Below are 12,336 nucleotides of genomic sequence, written 5' to 3'. Positions count from 1 at the left end.
AGCCACTGCTTCCGCCCAAAATCCATCAGGCAACTCAGCATTTGACAACATGCTTCTGACCTTCTCTTGTATGGTCCTATTCATACGTTCTGCAACCCCATTCTGTGAAGGATTATATGGTGCAGTAAGTTCCCGCTTAATCCCTTTTTCTTGACAAAAGTCTTGAAAAGCTTTGGAAACGTACTCTCCACCATTGTCAGTTCTCAAGCACTTCAGCTTCTGACCACTTTGATTCTCCACAAGCTGCAAGAATGTCTTAAAGACCTTGAGCACCTCATCCTTGTGCTTCAAGAAGTAAACCCATACTTTGCGAGAATAGTCATCTATGAATGTACAAAAGTACGCTGCTCCCCCTAGTGACAAACTAGGCATTGGTCCGCATAGGTCACTATGTACAAGAGCTAACCGTTCGTCCCTACGATTCCTCTTTGATCTGTGCGGTTCCTGTGTTTGCTTACCATAAACACAATGCTCACAAAACTCGAAATCTTGAAATGAAAAGCCAGGCAAATAACCATAATGAGAAAGTATTTCCATTCCTCTTTTTGACATATGTCCCAACCTACGATGCCACAGTGACACACTTGGCTGCTCAATCACATTAATTACATGGTTTTTAACCTCTGAAACATGTAAAGTGTACAGAGTTCCTGACTTGCTGCCATGTGCTACAGTCATCGAACCTTTGGAGATCTTCCAAGCGCTGTTCCCAAAAACTGTCACATAACCCGCATCATCCAACTTCCCTGTACTAATCAAGCTCTTTCGGATTGCTGGAACATGTCTGACATTCTTGAGCCATAAAGAAGAGCCATTATGAAACTTCAACTGCACATCTCCCACTCCAAGTATGTCACAAACTTGCTCATTGCCAAGTCTGACATAGTCTTTAGTAGCCACATATGATGTAAACCACTCTTTGTGCGGAGAAACATGTAAAGATGCCCCTGAGTCGATAATCCAATCACTCATAGCATGTCCATCCTCTGCAGTCAAGAAAACAGAATCAAGATTGCTTGTAAGGAAGATGTCACCAGCTGCTATACCATAATCACTGTCTGAACCAGATCCTGTGACATTCACCTCTTCAATCTTCACTGAACTCTTCTTTTCATCTTGCTCAAAACTCTTTGTTTTGCCTTTTTCTTGTTTCCACTTCGTACAGTCTCGCTTCATGTGACCCTTCTTGCCACAATGGTAGCATTCTATGTCATCCTTTGACTTCGAATCACGAGACTTACTTCGGTTTTGTGCCTTCTTACCCTTCTTCTCTTTAAACTGTTGTCTCCCTCGAACGACCAAAGCGCTATTGCCTTTGCCTTTGTCAATGTTCTTCCTGTTCACTTCCTCTGTGAGCAAGCTGCCTTCTACATTGGCACTTGTAAGACCTTCTGGCGCGACAGAATTACTTAACGCTGTACGAAAAGTATCCCAACTGTCTGGCAAAGTGATTAAGAGAAACATAGCCTTCACTGAATCTGGAAAGACTATCTCTTGTGCTGTTAACTGGCTGAAAATTGAGTGAAATTCATTCAGATGATTTGACATGGCTGTCCCTTCCTTCATCTTCAAATCCACCAATTTCTTGAGCCAGTAAATCTGAGAAGCAGCACTTTGTTTCTCGTACATATCACATAGCTTTTGCCATACGCCATACGCTGTAGTCTCTTCTGCTACGTGAAGTAAACATTTTCTGCCAGTGTCAGCATGATTGTGGAACAAGCTAACTCGTCAAGCTCTTCCCACTCATCTTCAGCCATACCTTCTGGTCTCTCCCCTTTGAGCTTCAGTGGCTTCACTTGTTTTTTCTGCACCAAAACCTACCAAATCTGCTTCTTCCAGAATGGAAAGTTTGTGCCATCCAGCTTCTTTATGTTGTAAAGAGTCTCACTGTGAGAAGATGCCATATCTGCCAAACTGTTTACTCCTGAGAAAAATCCGGCAGAGTTTCCCCTGTAAACTGGCCTCTGTACACAGTAAACAAGCTGTAATCAACAAGCTGAACACCTCTCCTCAGGAACTGTCAGTATTTTTGAAAATTTTTGACAGAGTCTCCCCTGTAAACTGAGCTCTGGGAACCAAAAGATAGCTCAAGAAACAATCATAAATAGCTGACCAATGACAAATCTAAAAAATCCCTGTAATATGCTGTCCTGTAAGCATACACTGTCTCCTCTCTGGGCGATGACAGAACCTGTATCTGTCTCAAGACTGAACCCTGAACAATGCCTCAACGGCCTGACGCATAAGATGCAATCCAGTGTCTACACAAAGTCATACATCCTAAGGGATAAAAGTCGCCGAAGAGGATGCGTGTAGAGGGGAACTCCAGCAACCTAATCCACCTCACACTGGGTAACCCAGCCCCCAGTGCTTGGCTTCAAAAAACCTCACACACGACCCTCTCAGATGGCTCAGCAAACTGCCCAGAATTAGCATACATCCTATAATAGACCAATCACTGTCCTATGACCGCTGCGGCGGTCTGTCTGCTAGCGTGACTCACAACTAGCAGACCCACAATCACAGTACATCAATCTGCAATACATGCCAGTGGTGTCAAGCCGTCGTATGGCCACACCTCCCCTGGAACCTGGCAAGCACAAGAAGTAGCAATGCAGACTGCAATATATATATCTGATGATATATATGTGTACCTGGTCTATAGATGATGCTCTGAAGACGAATAAGTGATGTATGTCGATGTCGATATTGATGTCGACCACCTCCTGCTTGCCAATCTACACAAGACGGATTTCTTTGCGGCTGAAATCTATCTTCTGCTGTAGTGCTCAGAACGAAATTCTGAGGGCATAAACGGCTTCGAAAGGGGGGTAAAACCCCAGGTCGCTTGATGGAAACGCTCCCGGAACACCGAGTGTGAATTTTCGAACTCCGGATCCAGAATCTGCCGGAAAAGTGCGCGCGCGCGCGATTGCGCAAATCCGCACTGAACCAAGGCTCTGATACCAATTGAAGTCGCGGAGCGGAGCGTGGGTCGACTCTCTCTCTCACACACACACATAGTGAGCTTACACAGTACAATACACAGAGATCTGTTAGAAGGGTTATCTCTCAAATCCTTAGTATTCACAAAGAATATGTTAGTATATACAAAGAGTTAGAGGTAAGTGAGTTAGGCGGGCGGCCGGCCATATCCGCATAAGAGGCCACTTGGGCTTTAATCCCAACACACCATACATGCTCTTATTTCTTGAGTCCGGATTAATCCTCAATGAGGTTAAGGGTATGGAGAGAGTCATGCAACGCATGGTTGAAATGTAGCAAAACCCTTCAAATCTACTTCCAAGAATTGCATGGGAAGCAAGTAAAAAATTCCAAAAGATGCACAAAAGAAAGACTTAAGTTAATGATGGATGCAAGACATCAAGAAGTGGTTTATTGAACGAGGCTTGTCTACAATGCCAATGTATCATCGCTTGGGAAAAATCCAAGGGGTCACACTTCATATATTACACCACATGTTACTCTAGACTATAAAACCCTCTTCTTCTCTGAACGAGGGATTGACATCCATCTTTACATGCTCGAGCCTATTCCCTTGAGTGAGATCCACACCATTGCCTCCGTTGGGCTTAGCTCTCATCCTCTACAATGTAAAAGAGGGTGTTAGGGTGGCACTAGCAAGGAGTCTCATCGACTACGTAGTTTATGACCTCACAAGTGTGCGAGCCTAAGCACCAGATCATACTTGACTGCTCTAATTTTGATACATTAGAGCTTGCTGTCTCCACATTTTCATCCATGAGGTTTCCCTACACATTCCACAATTTTTGAGCATCAAGAGTCAATTATCAGCTCCACACACCCCACAAGATACGTTTCTTTACTTTTGATAGGTCATATTTGACCTTCAAAGACTAATGAAATCTCTCTCTCTCTCTCTCTCTCTCTTCAATCCATATGTCTCTTCAAACTATACTAATATACTTGCAAACCAAGCTAGTACTGATATTTGTATCCACCACACAAAACAATGTAATATGGAGACCATTCACTATCTATAGTATCTCAAAAAAGAATATATCACACCTTTTTGTAGTGCATATCTTGACAAATGTGCTTACATGCCTGTTGTTGGAACATGTACATTCGGGGGATGCACCTCCAAAAATTTTAGTGTATAACATGCTTTCAAAAGGAGGGGTATTTTAAGTCATAAAAATTATTTTATTTTAAATTGTTATCCTTATAGAAGGGGTTTTTAAATGAAAATTAGAAAAGCCTACAAGTTTAACAAGAACAAGTGATAAAATCAAGAGGCCTGCCATATGGAGGTGCTAGCAAGGGAGGAAGTGCTTGAGTGGTCCAGGATGAAAGAAAAATGTAGTCGGTCTATTTTAGCTTTTAATTATACTTTGTGCAATAAGAGCATTCACAACCAATCAAAAATTCATAATGAATTTAAACGAAACTATTTCCCAACCACTTGGTCTAGTCATCCTTGTTGAATTACATCACCCTTGTTTATTGTAGTAGCTGCCACCTTAATATTTTATATGAGTTTGAACATCAAATACATGCCCCCACAATCATTCTCTAGATTGTAGAACCATCAAATAATGAGAAACATAATATTACAAAGAGGAAAAAAATAATTTTGCAAAAGAAATAGAGCATATTGCAACAAGATCGAACATTGGACATGCCACCTACATGGGGATACCCCAAATTTCCAGCAAAATGTGGATGCCATCAAAACCTAAGCCATTGCCCACCTTAATTTGCCACCCTGACTCTTCAACACCACCATTGCTCTATACCCTACTAGTACATTGTGTTCTCATATAGTTGCCTATGTCTATTGTCATCAAATTCCCACTATCTTTAGCAGCAAACAATTCCAAACCACTCGCTGTCTACATCTTTGGAATTGCTCTTTCGATTGGAGATGGATAAATCTCAGGGTGCTCAGCTATGTGGCACCACATTGCTACTTAGTTACATATGATCATACCATGACCATTGAAGCGACTCTTTCCATCCACTCATAGTGTTGATTGTCGACCTTTCGCATGCTCATGTGCTCCTTGTTGGTGGATGCCACATTCCTATCCCCAAGCTACCTTGGGTGGTATCCTCTCTAGTCAATGGCTGTCTTGCCATGCATAGACTACAATTGGATTTCCTCTTAATTAGAGGGCAAAGCCCAACTTCTCCTTGATCTCCTAGCCATCATGAGTCCTTGGGGTAAATCATACCCTTGTCTCCACCTGGTTGCTTGCCATATCCCCCACTGTGTGTTGCAGCCTTCTGCCTCTCGTGACCTCTAGAAGACTTGGGTGATGTCACATGCAAAATATCAATGTTGGTAGGAAACGAGCAGAGTGGGATGGGATACCTGTAGTGTCTGGCCACAACTCTAAGTGACACAGGGAATTATGGGGGGGGGGGGGGGGGGATGACATCAACGACCCAGAAGTCAACATGCGAAGGCCGAGGCAAATTAAACCCAAGTAGCACAAAAATCGAGGCAAAATGAAACCCGAACAACGCAAAAAATGGGCAGCCCATCGCACATGTTGTACCCCTGCCCAGTATTATACCTTTTATTGTAAGCACACGTGCACTAGTCGGGTTTAAGTGGTTTGACTTTTGGCCAGGTTTAGTTTTGATAGGCATCTCACAGCTGCGAACTCCTCGCACATCGTGCGTGGACCTCCTGACCCTTGATCCCCCCCCCCCCCCCCCGGCCTTGCCCCTCTAATGCTATGTGTTACTTACCGGTTGGGGCGAAGCAAGCTCTAGAGGCTCATGAATTGATTTTACTGTACATTTACGACCTAGCAATGTAAGAAAAGACATGCAGCTTAGACCTCAGATAACCCATTTCTATTTGACAAGCTGATCAAGGGGACGCCAAATTGCTAGACAAAAAGCCACCCTAGCTCCACGCCCATCGGCCTCAAGTAGCCAGGCCCCTTAGAACTCTATGCCCTGAGCACCTCGGCTCCCTAAAACTGGCATGCCTCTTGCTCAACCCCTTTGACAAGGAGCCCATTGGAAACTTGTTGGTAAAAAGTCGCCAATTTTTTGGTGGAAACACTATATGCGAACACAAAAAATTGGCAATAAATTAAACCATGGGCTCACATGAACAACATAGTAGATGTAGTGGATTGCCCTCACCACCGATCCAGGGCCTCTTCCCACTGCCAAGCGGCACCGAGCTTTGCATGCTCTCTATGATCCGGCATCCTCACGTGCAGCGTGCTGTGTGGACCACCACCATGAGCTCTCCTCCTACCATTTTTCTGCACCACCTTGTCATCGTGCCACTAGTTCTGTGAGTATGTTAGGTTGCAATTACAAGAAGTTTTGGACAGATTCTCACAATAATTCCCACATTATGACTTACCTCAACATCATGAGCTTTTGTGAGGGAGGCACGGCATACCTAGCTAGGTACGATTGGGGCCAGGGGATCGCCGGGCCACATTATGACTTACCTCAACATCATGAGCTTTTGTGAGGGAGGCACGGCATACCTAGCTAGGTACGATTGGGCCTCCTGAGCAGAAGCTCATGATGTTATGCATTGTATGAAAAACACTGAAAAAGGCTCCCTTTTCCTACATGAAAAAATTTCTAAATCTTCTTGTGAATGTTTAGTGAGAAGGTGATGTTAGGGGTGATATTTTTGGGCGCACAAAATATAGAGATAGTCGAGTGGTTATCATAAGGAGAAGGAATGGTGCAAGAGGTCGGCGCATTTACACTACAAACAACACCAGCCAATGCTTGAAACTAGGAGCCTTGAGTCCACCCAATCGCTTGCCATTTCCCTCAATGTACAATGCTGTAGCCTTCTGTCTCTCTTGACCTCTACCGCCATGTTCTATCCTAGTGTTTGCCTCAGATGGTAAGTGACTCCTCCCTTCCTAAGTGGGCATGAGAGAGGAGGAGCGAGAAAGAGAAAAGAAAGAGAGAGAAGAGAGCGAAACGTGGGGGAGAGCCTCATCACTATATGGCACGGCCATATGGCTTAGAGGGGATCTAGGGCCCAATTTGAGGAGGCGAGGCGGCTTCGATCTCAATTGTCGGATTATCCAATGAACTAGGGGTGAACTAGGGGCGATTACCCTAGGGTGTGATCATGTGTCATGCCAACATGGACAACGACACGCTAGCGTGCTGGTAGGGCATCCGTGTGGCAATCAAGAAGTCTTGGATTCGACCCACACCCCGCGACATGGGTGAACTCAATTATCTGGAATTGACGGCTCATCAATTGGGTTCTCATGCCTCGAGATATGGCCAATTGAAGTTGGAAACGATTGTCGGAGAAGTAGGAGTAGGTGGTTTTCACCCCTAGTTCATCACGCGATACCGCACGATAAGACTATTGAAATCAAAGCCGCCTAGCTTTCCAAATATAGACCCTAGATCCCTCCTGGCTAACCCGTGTGACACCATCACTCTGCCCATCTCTCGACTCTCGAGCTTACCCAAATTATGATATGGTGTTGCATCATTTTTGTGAGAGCGTTCTTGTAGCAATAATGTGCCCACTAAATTATTTGCTAATTTTAAAACATGACTTTTTATTTAAAGAAAAACCTCTTTTTCATTAGCAACAAGTGATAAGGCCTTCCAAAAAATAGATATGTAGAAGACATCCTTTATCAAATATATGTATATAATAATCTTCTACATTTATTCATGGAAGGGGAGATTTGATGGGGGCATTATAAAAGGAGGCAAGCTTGTGGGAGTAGCAGAGAAGATGACGGTAGAGGAGTGGAAAGTAGACCAAGTGCAATAGCAAAGCAAGATTGAGTGGATGTACTAGTGGGCACATGAGCGCTAGTAGCAAGCTTGCACATGTGGTTGCAGGACATCGTCCTCTTGGGAGAAGATGTTGGGCTTTTCACAACTACACCGACCTGCACTACGATTACCACGAGCTCCGTCGTTGCCATGCAGTGACCTAAAAAGAAGCATAGAAAGTAAAATGCCTCAATGTAACTCAGGGTGGTGGTGCTTCAATGTAACTCGGGGTGGTGGCGGTTTTTGTGTCGGAGTGAATAGACATGGCATTTCCAGTTGATCAAGATTCATAACCGGACTTGTCCACTTCCGCAACATCGTATGCTCCAGTCGCATGTGAGAAAACTGTAGCATTATTGACGCACTCAGGTCAACTTAAGTATTACCCAAGTTAGCTCAAGTATCAGCCATCATACAAATTTCTACTGTGATGAATCTGAAAAAGTTAATTTACACAAAACATCTGCTGCACTGATTTTCTTGTGGGCCACCGTACCCATGCACTATAGTGTGGACCAATGTCTGTTTCTTTAGAATCCACAACCATCCAAATGGCTGTAGAGGCACATAAATAGTGTGTCATCACCTCCTATAACAACACCAATAGTCCTACTCCCAAAACATACAAACTTGTTTGCCTACAAGAAACAATGGAAACATAAAGTACACATGCGTACATGAGTATGACCTAGCCTGAACTCCGAAATGACCCAAGAACACTTCTCCCCACACTACCGATTTGCACTCAGTACATTCATCCCAATCCACCGTCCACATACTTCAAAGCTGACCCATAGAGCCAAAGAAATGGGATGTTTACCTTTATTTAGCATTAAATGCCAAGCCTCCAGGTATTGAACTTGGCTCAAAATGCATTCACACATTCACCTTAACCCAATTGTTTAGCAACCATAGTACTTGTAGTATTTTGTAATGAGACAAAATAGTATGCTACCTACTACCTCTGCATCGCATAATCCACAAAACAAAGCACTAACTTCACATGTCGTGGTTTTTTCACAAGGTACTCACACATCCAACTTGCTGAATATATTTAGGAGAGCCAAATTTTGGAGCCCATGCATTTCATCATCTCATTGAAGTATGTCCCTCTGTACAATGCCAAACAAGTAGCCCCAAAAAGCATAATAAAAACTCCATCACCCTCATCAAATTCCAAATACAAGTGTCAACTCTATATAGAAAATACTAGTAAGATCTTCTTATTAGATGCAAGACATGCTTATGCAGACAAGCTCAGCGAAGATGGTGTCACCTTGGGACATAAGACTATAAGGATATCTCCTTTTGAAGTCCATTCAATTGATCTAGCAACTAGAGAGTGTCATGACCAAGGATGTAATCTTCCAAGGCAAACAAAGAATCCCTGCAATGCCATCAACCACAACAAATGGACCTGAAAGGAACCTTGCAAACAACACTGACAGCAAGACAATAATTTCAAGTAGCCCTTGAGTAGGCTCTATCTCTTTGAGCACTTCCCGTCCTTTTGCTTCCTCATGTAAATGCCCCGGCCCCGTTTCATTGTCTTTGTTTTTAGACCGTCTAGCCGATATTCCTTTTGAAAACAACTTTGAATTCCTTAGACATACAAGGCAGATCCATCTCATATGGAGGCACGCCTCATGATTTCATCACTTGTTCTTTTTTCCTGCATAGGAGCATGCGGTGTGCAGGGCTGTAGCCACAACAGAAAGGACCATTCCCTGTCCTTTTTAAACCCCGCTTTCGTCAGCCTCCCATAACTCATCAGGCGGTTAGCCAATGTAGCTCTCTCCCGCTCTCTCTCTGCGCTTTCACATCGGCGTCAACAGCCTCAACTCTGCACGGGTACCTGTTGCAATAGCCCGTCTCTGCACCATCGTCATCCATTTCCCTATGAGCAAGACCTCCAACCTGTGACGACCCGGGGGTTGGGCCGTCATGCGGAGGAGCGTGGTGGGCGAGTTTGCCTTCCAAAGGGTCCGGCTCGGACGGGACCGGCTCGGGTCAAGGTGCGTTTGTCTTCAAGGGGCCCGGCTCGGACGGGACCGGCTTGGGTCGTGGGGGTTTGCTTTCAAGGGGCCTGGCTCGGACGGGACCGGCTCGGGACAAGTTGCTTTCAAGAGGGCCTGGCTCGGACGGGACCGGCTTGGGCGAGTTGCGTTCTGTGGGTCGACGGCCGTGGTGCGTTTCGCGGGTCTTGCGTTCCGGGTCCCTAGCCCCACGTAGCCTCAGGCTCCCCCGCACTCACGGAGGGTCATAGCGTGCCCTGGGGAACCTTGCGCGGAGCCCCCACGGTGCACGAGTGCGTGGAGTGAGGCTAGCGTGTCTAGGTGGGGGGTCCCCTCCCGTGGCCGTTTTCGGGAGGCTCATACCCCTTATATACACCCCTGTTGTAAGAAAGTTCGACGTCCTCGTCGAACGAAGGGGAAAGAGAGCTTGGCTATGCATGGGCCAAAGGTTTAAGGGGTGCATATAGTGCAAAGTGCGTGAAAACTGTACCCGAATGCAAGTAGGTAGCATGCTTTGTTTTTGTAATTTTTGGAATAAAGTGTGTGTATTTTTGTGGGTTTTGGCAGAAGGCTGAAAAATGTATGCTTTGAATACCCAAGTAGAATTCCCCATACTTGAGCATTCCCCAAAAGGTAACCCGGAGTGCGCGGAGCCACCTGCTGCATTGGCCCGCGCGGAGACTTCTTTGAAAGCCGAATTTGAAGTAGAGTCCGTCGCAATGCAGCCCTTGCGAAGTTGCAAGGAAACTTACCGTCATGTTGACGCGCGTTGTAGACTTGGGCTGACACCAGCTTTGGTTTCCAATCGCTGAATCTTGAATCGGGTAAGGTTACTTGGTTAGATGCAGTCTTTAGGTTGAAGTAGCTTTGGTCGTCATGACACCATGAAGGCTTTGGCTGAATCTTCAATCGTCAAACTGATCCCAGTTGGTCCCTGTGTGGACTTCATTTGGAGGGCTAGCTCGGTGTCCCTTTGATCTCTTGTAGACTTGAATGGGTCTTCAGCTCAGCATAGGCCACAAAAGTGGCCGGGCGCGACGAACTAAGTTGAGTTAGTCCATCGCGTTTTTCTCTTTTTGATTTTGATAAGAAGAGCCCTGTCTGGCTCGCATCTTTCCTTTATGTTTGCAGTAGTGGTATCAAGTGTGACGGCCCGGGGGTTGGGCGCGTCATGGGAACGGGGCTTGGAGCTCTGATACCAAGTGTGACGACCCGGAGGTTGGGCCGTCATGCGGAGGAGCGTGGTGGGCGAGTTTGCCTTCCAAAGGGTCCGGCTCGGACGGGACCGGCTCGGGTCGTGGGGGTTTGCCTTCAAGGGGCCCGGCTCGGACGGGACCGGCTCGGGTCAAGTTGCCTTCAAGAGGGCCCGGCTCGGGCGAGTTGCGTTCCGTGGGTCGACGGCCGTGGTTCGTTTCGCGGGTCTTGCGTTCCGGGTCCCTAGCCCCACGTATCCTCAGGCTCCCCCGCACTCACGGAGGGTCATAGCGTGCCCTGGGGAACCTTGCGCGGAGCCCCCACGGTGCACGAGTGCGTGGAGTGAGGCTAGCGTGTCTAGGTGGGGGGTCCCCTCCCGTGGCCGTTTTCGGGAGGCTCATACCCCTTATACAACCCTTGCCATCGGCCCGCCTGGCGAACTCCATAAACTCCCTTTGAATAATTGGAATTGGAAGACTCATGGAGGTGCGAGTGGCTAAGCCCTCTCTCAAAAGTGGGTTGTGTCCACAGTGCATGCTGCCACTTTCAAACATCATTCCTCCAGTATCTTGGGCGTTCCTTGGGACTAAGTGACACTCGTATTAAATGCGGGGTGGAGTAATGGGATCGACGGTCGGGGCTGCGGGACGGAATCTCGAGGCGTACTAACCTAGCCAACGGGAAAAGCGAGAAGTGACACCCATATTAAATGCGGGGTGGAGTAATGGGATGGACGGTCGGGGTTGCGGTGCAGAATCTCGAGACGCACTAAACCTGGCCAGTGGGAAAAGCAAGGCGCGCTGTCAAAAAGGCGAAGCGCATTAAACATGGCCAGCGGGACGATTTGAACCCAAGACCTGGCCGTCCGAGTTTAGGGTCACATAGGCTAACCACCTCACACGCGCACGCATTGTGTACTCACAACCTTTTTTACAACATTATATTATATAATAAAATGCATTTCCCAGGCTGTCTAAGTTTAGTGCGTGTCCAGGTTTAGTTTTTGATTTGATTTTTGGGGCTGCGATCTTCTCAGCTTTCGCACGTGAGCTTCTCCGCCTTTGATCCCATTGCCTCCCCTCTTAAATATAGGTGTTACTTAGTCAAGAGGTTGAGCGTTCCCAGATCACGACGCTTCATCATTTACTTGACAGAGTTCCTTCATCATTAAAAAAAAAAAAAAAGCAAAACTCACAATTGTGAGTGAATTAAATTTATCATCCCAAAAAATTACAAGGTCTTGTCATGCTCATGTTGAGCCATGACGCCATCGAGGGACCATAATTACATCGGCTAGCAGGGCAGCCATCCCAACCAACTTGCCCCCTTATCCTTG

The sequence above is a fragment of the Adiantum capillus-veneris genome, chromosome 27 (assembly GCF_014529385.1).
Source record: "Adiantum capillus-veneris isolate H3 chromosome 27, ASM1452938v2, whole genome shotgun sequence".
Classification (NCBI taxonomy): Eukaryota; Viridiplantae; Streptophyta; class Polypodiopsida; order Polypodiales; family Pteridaceae; genus Adiantum; species Adiantum capillus-veneris.
The sequence above is the reverse complement of the archived record's forward strand: the minus strand, read 5'-3'. Positions refer to the sequence as shown.